General features: G+C 41.0%; 1 long non-coding RNA gene across 1 annotated transcript; it reads right to left on the reverse strand.

Moving 5' to 3' along the window:
- Positions 1-9,160: 9,160 nt before the first annotated feature.
- On the reverse strand, positions 9,161-10,255 carry LOC135305897 (uncharacterized). Its single transcript, XR_010366887.1, has 2 exons — positions 9,550-10,255; positions 9,161-9,230 (listed from the first exon to the last, which is right to left on the reverse strand). It is a non-coding gene; the product is annotated as an uncharacterized LOC135305897 (long non-coding RNA).
- Positions 10,256-10,651: the final 396 nt, after the last annotated feature.

The raw sequence follows: 10,651 nt of genomic DNA on the forward strand, positions 1-10,651 counted from the left end.
ACAGGTCCCGTGCAAAGCCCTGAGCCCACACAAAGCTCTGCAGAAATTGGCCTCTGCTCTGGCTCCCTGTGCAAAGCCAGATTTGGGGGGACCTTCTCATCCATAGTTCCTTCTGTGCATGAAAAAAACATTAAAACCATGAACATCTCATATGCAGTTCCTCATTCTTCAGTGGAGGAGCACAACCCTACTGCTGTGGCTCCCAAATGTCATGGCTGGGGCTGAAAGTCCATTCCTGGGATCCAGAGAGATTCCCATTCCCACCTGAGAGCTGGGTAACGTGGTCCCAGCAGGATTCAACCCCTTACCAGGGCGAGGGGGAGCTGAGGTGGGAAGGACACTGGCATTGCAGGGGTGACAGGCCAAACAATGTTCACATTGAGATTGTCATCTCACATCCCCCAGTAAATTATGAGGAGAAATGGGAACACCTTACCACTGACTCCATACGGAGCCACAGCTCCTGCTGAAGGTACCAAAATTACCTGTCTGGAGTCAGAGGGTCTTTAAATCCCACCACTAGTTAAGGGTACAGGTAAATGCTTTTCTAGCTGGTGGGATTTTGACCTAAATTTGGTAATGATCTAAGAACCAGCCCTTTCTTCCAGGGGCAGGATCTTAGAGCTCCCCAAAGTAGATGCATTGGTGGGAGTTAAATGTCACCATCTACCTTTGGCTGATTAAACTCTGTTTTTCTCCATCTGATACAATTGTAAGAGTGCACCGTGCTGATCAGGCACACATTTTGCACAAAATGTCACGCATGTTTATTATTAGATTAAGCTGCAGTAGGTTTAATTTTAGATCTTTTGATTCAAGTGGTGCAATGAAGATTAAATGTTAGGCATTATTAAAGATGCAGATGTGGACATATTGAATTATAAACCTCATTAAGTGCGACGTCCTAGACAGGCTTCTGAGATAAGCTACAAAGGACTTCCTTACTTCATACCAAAGTTATTAAAATATTAGAAGGTAAATCTAATCATAAAAATATTATGATAGAATGAAACTGATACTTTAAAAGTGTTATTACAAAAGACTGTGTTTCTTTCATGTATAATTACTTCCTTCTCAGTTTAGATTGCTGGACTGATATTAAAATGCAAGTATTTTTCCTCTTTTGAACACATAAAAAGTGAGTATAATAGAGCCAAATTTTGTCACTGTTTTCAGTGTCTGAGCCTTGAAAAATCCTCCTCCTCAATGTCAAGCTTTTAGTTCTCATCAAGATTAAAGTTATCCACTCAAGATTACATCTGGTTGCAAGGCCATCCCCACTTGCATGGATGTGGGAGTGGCCTAGACAGTTATCACATTAAATATATATGACAGGAGTTTGGGATGTCTGAGGTGGCTAAATTTAGAGAAAGTCATTTCCACCACAGAATGGTGGAAGAGGACAGAGATTCATGAAAAGACAAAGGCACACGGGGTGGATTCTCATATTCCCTCATCAAATTCTTTAACATCAGTTAGTTGCTATAACTTCCTCTTCTGCTGTAGAAAAGCAGGGGATATACAATGAAATTAGAAAGGGCAAAAGAAGAAAGTTCCAAATACATTCAATGACATTTTTTTTACCAACTACATTATGAGCTTGTGGGACTGATTTCTACGAGTTATGGAAGTTCCCTGTCATTCCACCGCACAAGATTCCCTGCTGGCCTGGATAATAAGAATTTCACCACGTCACTGCTGAGGACAAATGATCAACAAGGTATAAAAGCAGTGCTAGCCCAGACCATCAGCCAACCAGTGGGAATTCCTGTAGGAATTTCAAAGTTGCACAGTCTAGCCCTTCCCTCGAGAGGGTTTTGCCCTAGCTCTTAATATCAAGACCAAGATATTGCTCTAACATTGCAAAGAAATTGCAGCTTTTTGAATCCATGGGCAGGTACAAACCATCTCAGATTGCACCAGGACTTTCAAAGATTTTGCAGAACTCACTGGAAATCCATATCCAAGTTCTGGAGAAGTTCTCACCACTTCTGCTAATATTCCCTCCATTGCAAGGCAAGGCAGAGCTATGATACAAAACATTGCCCAGTTATTAGATGGATTGCTTCTCTCTCCAAATTTAGACATCAAATATTTGTCCCATCCTGGGCCACCTCTAGAAAAAGTCCATAAAATCCGTTAGTTCAAGATCCATGTTTTCTTAACAGGATTTTCTTCTATTTCCCACTTAAACTGTGCCAACTCTGTGACTGCAGTAGGTAAAGGCCATTCTCATGCACTGAGATAGAAATTCTACTTCTCATTTACTAAACAATTGAATTTGTAAAGCAATATAAGGATTTAAGAGCATTTTCTATAGCTGTGTTATGTCAACTGAATGAAGTGACCACAATGGATTTGATCCATGATAAGATATTTGAATTTCTTGTTTGTAAGATTTGCTAGATTTGATAACCTGTTTTGTTTCTCAGCATACAAAGCAGGTCTCTTTTCAGATAAAGCTAGGAAAGAAAGCACCAATTTATTTGATTGCATTATATTTTACATTACATGTTCCTTTTGGGATTCTTGTAAAAGCTGGCATTTATTTTCATCTATCTGTCACTGACTGGAGGCACTTGATGTCAGAAATGGCAAGATAAAAAAAGCTTGTTTTACAAATAAACCTGTAGGAGCAAAGCTACAGCAATGATTTCTGTAAAGCAGGCAATCACATTCTAGTGGGTTAGAGTTTGAATATTGCAACCATTATGAGAAATTGAAAATAAAACATGAAATACCTCACTGCCACTAGGAAGGGAGCTGAGGAACAGGGAAAGCAAGACTAGTAGCAGATTATCAAAATTTTTAATACATTTTTCCAGTAGAGAGTTACTAATTCTCATGCTTCCTTTTAGTTGCTTTTGTGTGACAGGCTAAATATTTTTAGTAAGAAGTTTCTCCTTTACTAAAACCAAATTCTATTTAGCACTATTTTTTGTATTGAGCAGAATAAAACAACAGGATTTAAAGAGAAATATTAGATTACTTGTGAGGGTTTCTGAGAAACCCTCTGAGCATGGTTAGGTACTTTTATCTTCATTTCCTTGTCTTTTGCAATTTTAATTTGAGAAAATGCACATACTGTGGAAAGTTCAGTTAAATATTTCATTGTTAGTGCATGCTGCAGAAAGCAAAAAAACCAACATAATACTCTAAAGATAAGCTCTTCTGCATTTGTTTTGGTGGGTAATTTGTTAGTGTAAATGAAAAAAAATCGAGATTCCTTCCAAGAGCAGACACTGTGAAAGAAGGTGAAAAGTAAGAAAGCACCATGATGAATTCAGATGTTGCAGACAGCATTACTAAATAAAATACACAGACGGGGGAGTCAGGACTGCTGCCTTTCCTTCTGCTCTATAAACACAGGTCTGCAGAGCTCAGATTGTTTCTGAAGTTGGAAGCTATAGCAGCTCCTCTCTGCTGGTTTTGAGTAAAACCAGCCATGACAGCATCATCCCTTGCACAGCCTGTAGGTTTCAGCACATGGAGGACTGTAAGATGACTCACCACGCTCTTAATTGCAGCTTTGATCATTAAATCTCTTTTGAATTACTGAAGGCTCTATTTCCGCTTTCCAGTTACAAAAACCATCAGAAAAGGATTTGAGGTTTCAGGTCGGAAAGTTCAGCTTTGCTTTTTAAATCCAGCCTCGTTCAGTGAGGAACCACAAAGGGCTGCAAACACCAAGACAAAAGCACAAAACAGATCACAACAGACCAATCTTCTTAGCCTTGAGCATCCCATGTTGGCATCCACCTCTTCATCTTCTCTGCCATTTCCAGGCCAGAACTTCTGTTGCTTTGGTAACCCCCCCAAAAGCACACATGTTTTCATTGTGCTTGACCTGCTTCTGGCACTAATCACTGTTCTCACATTCATGAGATGCTGTTTATGGTTTTTTCAGCAAGATGTTCTGCTCAGTAGCCAAGGAAGGCACCACTAGATGGCTCAAGGGACTGGTGGGCTGCTCCTGCTTTCCAAAAATCCCTCAGCAGGGTGCTGGGTGCTGACCACCAGAAGGCTGGGCCACCAAACCCAGCTTCTTCTGGCCATGGAGAAGCCATTTGGACAACACAAGGCAGGACTCAGCTTTGCCCTGTTTGGAGCAGCCATCCAGCAGCGAGATCCCTGTGGCACCACACACTGACACCCCTCAAACAAAGCAGCCTCCACGCTGTCGTGCCCTAAAAGAAACAAAAGGGCAGATTTGCCTCGTTAAAGGGCCTGTCCTGTTGTGACAGAGCCCCATTTCTGTGCAGTGTGTCAGCACTCAACAGAGGGACAGGACGATCCCTCACTGGCACGCTGAGTTTGCTCAGAAAGGCTCATTCTGGCTTTTTTCCCTTGCATGGCCACAGGGATCCCAAAGCAACTCATCAGTGACTTTTAATTGGAGCCGATGATTAACACAGTTGGTACTCGTAATCACCAAATGTTTCCTCTCTGTAAATGTAAATCCCTCCCCTGATGGAAGCTCAGGACCCTGCCACAGCCCAGCTTGCTGGGACATTTCCTCTGTGCAAAGAAGGAATTAGGCATTAGCATAATGGACTTTTAAATCTCTCTGGTTGTTGGCCCCAGAGAGGTGCATCCAACTGGATGCCTCCAGTAGTTAATTTGTTCTGCAAATGGAGAGGGGATTTTTCTCTTCAGAAAGCTTTTTAATGGGACAATTTCTCCCCTAGCCAACATCTGTTTGACTTCTGCAGAGTCACTTCAGATTTACAGTGATAAAAAGGAGGTAAAACTCATCTCCTTATTATACAGCTGAGCGGGTCTGCTCAGGGAACTGCAAAGAAAGAGCAGGGGAAATATAAGAGGAAATTACAAATAACGTTGATAAAAGCAGCAAAGAACCACAGTTCTTATCCAAGTGTGTGACAAAAAGTTTTCCCAAAACAATTCCACTATTGTGTGGTCTTTTCCTAGAACAAAATTTATTTCATCTACTCCCACTCTTTGGCAGCCCTCAGGTGGCCAGTCTTGCTCAAGTCATTTTCTTATGGGGGTGGGTAGGAGTTGCAGCATTTTTAATATTACCATTTTAATATTTAAAGTTTCACACATTCAGTAAATACAGATTGATAAGCTACAGAAATCTGGTCAGCTTTACCTGAAATGCAGCAATACAGTAGCAAATTTTTCTGGGATGTTTAGAAATGAAAAATGGGTCAGTCCACTTATTAAAAGAAACATTTTAGCTTCCAAGAGAGCTTTTGGGCAGCCAAGGACTCATTGGTAGGAGTCTCCACAAGCCTTGTTTTTGTCAGACTTCTTACAACAGGGCAACATAATCAGGTGAAATTAAAACTGCCCCGTGTTAGTCAGCAAGAAGAGGGCCCAGCCTTCAATTAGTGCCACCACTACTCAGCCGTGTGAAAGAGAATATAATGGATCTTGGCTGATTTCCTGCCAAGTTTTCCAGACCTCACTCTGCTTTTTTGACTTTACACTGTAAAGTCAGTATCATATTTAGCAGGACTAATGAGCCTGCATTCCTCTAATGGGCCCACGCCAGCATGTGGGGATTTGTTTTGTTCTCTTGTTGATCTCCCTTCCTCGAGAAATCAATGTTTGAAAAAGACACAGAATAAGGTCTTTGCAACACTTTCATTCCAAGGCCTCTGCTTTACCTCCACTTTTAGAGCACACGAATGATTTTTGACTAGCAATTTCAGAGAAACTCCACAGGAAACATCTTTCTACAGGACTGCAAATGATTCTGCTCTTGCTGCAAGGGCCTTGAGCACCTCAAATAGTTGCTCCTAACTGGGGAAACTGATGGAAGGAAACAGAAGAGACACAAAAGCAAAAGATCAGCAGAATTCACACAAGAAACTCATGCTGTGGTTTCTAAAGAACAGGGTATGACCAAAAGCCATTCTAGTCCAGTGAGGCATTTCAGCATCACCTCTGAGAGATCTGCTGGAGAAAACCACAGGCTGGCTGGTCCCACCTTGAGCCCTGGGAAGGGAATGACTCCTGGTGTTTTTTGCTCCATTTCCAAACATCTGAAGGAAAAGAATGTGTCTGGGAGGAGTTGGTGTTTGTAGTATGTGTTGTAGGGGAGCAGTGCTGACACTCCTTCTCCTCAGAGACCCCGGGGCAAGTTTTAAGTGTCTGAGAGCCCCTTGGCAACATGAAGAATTTGGTAGAGTCAAGTAATCAAAAGGAAGAGAAGAGCTTCACTTTTGAGCATCATAAGAATCAACAGAGATAATGACTGTACTGTTTTCTTCAGACATTAGTATTAATAAAATTCACTCTGAAAAGGCCAAGACATTAAGTGCTAAGCAGATGATGAGCTCCAATTGCAGCAATTACTTATTGACTGTGTAATGTGCCCTGCTTTTTGCTAATGTCATCCTTGTCCTCTTCTTCTCCCCTTTCTCCAAACATTACCCAAGTCTTTTTAAGCAATGGACAATGGAGTGAGACTTCATGCATCTGGAGCTTTGTCTGCTGGTTACAGTCTCTCAAATTCCATTCCTACAGTGATTTTAAATTTTTTTTTTTTTTTTTTTTTGCTTCCCTTTGTTGATTTATGTGTAGGTTCTCCAGCCTCAATCCAGCTGGCTTTTTTCATAGAATCACAATCATTACAGGCATTTTTATGCCTTTTGAAGTAAAATGATTCAACAGCTTCTGATATGTAAGCCATCATAAGGTCATGTCAGTTTGTTTAATGTGAAAAAAGAAAGTCAGAAAGTAAAAATTTAGGTAAGAAATGAAAAAGCCCAGGTGCACTCTGGATCTAGCAGATCATGTGGTCAGAACAGATTTCTGATGCTGGTTTCAGTGTGGAACCTTGCTGCCCTGGTGGGGTGCTCCCATTAATGGTAGTGTGGAGGTTTGCTGAGCCATGAGAAGTTTCCAGTGCAGAAAGTTTCCTGCTAATTTCACTGAGTTTGAGAAATTACCAGAATATAGGCTTCATTAAGAGTTGCTTTTTTATGCAGATGACAAAGAGAAATTGCAGCCAGTGGTGTCTTTGCTGAAAAGACTCCATTAGACTGCCATTAGTTGCTAATAATATATCATAATTATTTTTATAGGGTTAAGCCTGTCTCTTTCCTCATCCACCTGCCTTGCAGAGATAACCTCTAAGAATAGCCTGAAGGACTGTCAGGCTCCAACTCAAAAGCTTTCCCTTAGCTAAATTTTCTAAACAATTCATTACCTGTAAAAGATTGGTGAGAATACAGAGATATGGCCCTTTCTCCTTCCAATTTACATTCTCATAAAACTCCACTCATTGCCTAGTCAGACTCTGGAATAATTTGATTTTTCTTCCATTATTACTATGCAAAGATATTCTGTATATTAGTGAAATATCCATTCATTCTTCAGAATACATTTGCTGTTAACTACACAAACACTTGACTGTAGTTAAAGAATTGTTAATCAGATGTGTCACATATCTTATTTGAAACTCCATTTAATTTATTGTGTGTGGCATGGTTTTCAAAAGTTTGAGCCTTAGTAGTGCATATTTCTACTTGAAGATGAAGAATAAGCTCTCTGCTAAGACACATATTTGTGAATGTGCATGTGTGGTTGGAAACACTAAAAGTTGATATTAATTTTCTTCTTAAATGCTTTGCCTTGAAGTGAAGCTTATCAGTGAATCTGTCAGGTCTAATGCAGCATCTGCTGCCTGACCTTTATGCAAGTGTGTTAGATTATTTTAATTGTGAAGCTGAGCACCGCTGCTGGATAAATATGAACAGCAGAGCAGCTGACTTGACTAAGTCTCACCAAAAGGCTTGTTCTGTTTTTCTGCTTCAAATCCTGCTTCTGCAGGCTGAGTCCTGCTATGCACTGGACTTCTCTAAGCCCGGACTTAGCTCCAACATCATCAGGAGAGGAGCAGGTAAATGATGTGTCCCTAGGACTAGGCTCTGGTGACCCGACCAGGAAACACTGATGAGGTTCTGCAGCCTAGACCTGAGTATGAGATGAACCAAAACCCAAAATCTCTTCCAGCAGTGAGGGTCTGGCACAACAGACCCACGGCCACCTGGAGAGCAGGGCTGGCTCAGCTCACCATGACCAAGCAAAGCTGCTTGCATGGGAAGGTCAATGACTTTTTCTGCCACTGTGGAATGATATCTTCACACAGCACGAAATGCTAAATACTCATTTTCCCAAACTGAATTAACATCATTTAACTGAGGGCCATGGATCTGCATTCTGGACTTTGTTTCATTGCAGGAGCTCTAACTGGTGGCATGACCTCACCAGCACATTTGAATCCCCACTGCAGAGACCCTCTGAACAAAAGGCAAGTTTAATTACAATATGAAAATTTCCACAAGGAGAGTGAATCAGACTTCCTTGTACAAAACCAGAAGATGCTGCAGTGCTCTCCAGAGAATATTACATATGTAACCAACAGAAACAAAACCTAAACTGGAGCAAATGGCAGTATGTTCTGAAAAATATATCCCAGAAAAAAAAGTTAAAAAAAAAAAAAGGTGAGATGGCAAGGGGTTTTCATATTCTATTTGAATAATGCTAAATTTGCAGAGATAGAATTTGGGAAGAGACAAAAACTAGTAGTGCATTAACATTCAAGTTTCAGGGGAAAAACCTGGAAGACATCCCCATTTGTGGAAACACCAAACCCAGCTGGACATGGGCAGCCTGCTGCAGCTGACCCTGCTTGAGCAGGGAGGATGGAATGCATCATCTCCAGAGGTCCCTTCCAACCTAAATGATGTTGTGATTCTGTGACACTAAAAGCATCAGAATAGGTTTTTTTCTTCATGTTTTCAAAGGGGGTTAGTGTTTCTGCCTTAAGCAGGAGGGGAGATTTCTCTTCCAAACTCAACAGTTCTAGTTTGGAAGTGCTAAAATACTTTTAGAAGTTTTCAACTGTTTTGAGCTGGCATTTCAGAATGACACAGATGAAATATAATTTTTTAAGCTGGGGTGACAGAAAGAGGAATAAAGCCTAAGTGACTTCCAAAAGAAAAGAGATCATTAAGGTTGGAAATTATCTCTAAAATGACTGGGTCCAGCTATTTACCCAGAACCACCACCACCAATAAACCATGTCCTCAAGTGCCACATCCACATGTTTTTTGAACACTTGCAGGGATGGTGATTCCACCACTTCCCTAGATAGCCTGTTCCAATGATCTTCCCATTCGAGTAAAAAAAGAGAAAGTTTTATTTGTTTTACCAAGATAAGTTGACTTTTACTATTATTTTTAGGCTCAGCCCTAGAAACAAGATAAGAAAAATTTCCATCTCAGCTTTTAAATACAGTTTCATGAAACTTCTTGTTCTCTAATATAAGTTGTATGCCAAAAAAAACCAAGCAAGTGAAACCACACCACAGGAACACTGTTCTGGGTTTTGGGAGCTTTCAAAGCTCAGAGATGCTCAATTTATTCCAAGCTACAGGAGATATAAGCAGCCTTAATTTAACATTTCAAGTTGTGAAAGATGAAGTATCAAATTTCCATCTCATATTTTCTGCTTAGATTTGTCCAAACAAATCAGCATATTTCAGGAATATTTCCACTTATTTTCACTTACCTGGTTATTACAGAAGGCTTAACATGTACTATTTCCTTTTCTTATCCAACCACTTGAATAACATCTGCCCTCTTCGTCAGCTTCCTAAAATAACCACCTTTGGCATGTTAGAAAAGATTTTTCATTCTCTGGTGCAAAACAGCAGTCAAGGAATGAACTGGGCTCAGCCCAGCAAATATTTAATTTGGCAAGTGCTAAGTTTTAACTTGTGATATCTCATCTTTGCATTCAAATGTCCAAAACAGGTGATACATGTGTAATGCTAAAAGCTAGAAGCAAACACCACAGCATTCAGGAAATAGCTGCAGGGGTTTTTGCTATGGAAATTATTTCTGCTTAAAACATCAACCCAGAGTAATTGTATATTTTGTTTAGAGTGACAGCTGAATGTATTTGCTGCCTTTTGATGGCAGATAAGTGGGAAGGAAAATGCACTCTCTGAAGGCTTTTATCAGAGAAAATCACTGTCAGAAAATTGCACCATGTAGCACAGCAATATTTCCATACTTTACTGCACTTACAGAGAGAAAACTGTTATTAAGGCTAACAGGGTGTCATATAAAAAGAGATGTTTCTTTTCACAGATCCTTTATTTGGCCAGGATTTTTCCCCCTGCAGTTGCAGGGGTTGGGAGGCCATTTTAGCAGAATTTAAAGCATTAGACTTCTCAGTGAAGTGCAGCTAATATTGTAACGAGGGGATCCAGCAAAATTCCTGCTGGCTGTGAAGACTGTGATAAAACCCAGGAGGAGACAGGAAATCTATTCACCTGTATTGCCAATGGCCAGCATCCTGAACCAAGGAGGGAGCAGAAGCCCACCCCTACAGCCTTGCCTTGCTGTTGAGAGCTCCGTTGTTCCCAGAGGATGAGGATCATGCCTGTGGTGCCCTTCATGCCTGGTTTGCTGGACATTTCAGAGAGCATCAGCAAAGACACCCACAGAAAGGAGCTGCAGGAGAGCTGTTGTTTTGGAGTTCTGTGGAGGACTTCAGTCTGCTTGAAGGGGAAAGAGCTTGTAAGGGAGCAGACTGGAGAAAAGTGGGGTGGGCTCCAGCTCAGGAGCCCTGTGGTCTACTCCTGCTGCTGCACTGACTCACTTTT

Source organism: Passer domesticus, chromosome 8, assembly GCF_036417665.1.
Source record: "Passer domesticus isolate bPasDom1 chromosome 8, bPasDom1.hap1, whole genome shotgun sequence".
Taxonomy (NCBI): Eukaryota; Metazoa; Chordata; class Aves; order Passeriformes; family Passeridae; genus Passer; species Passer domesticus.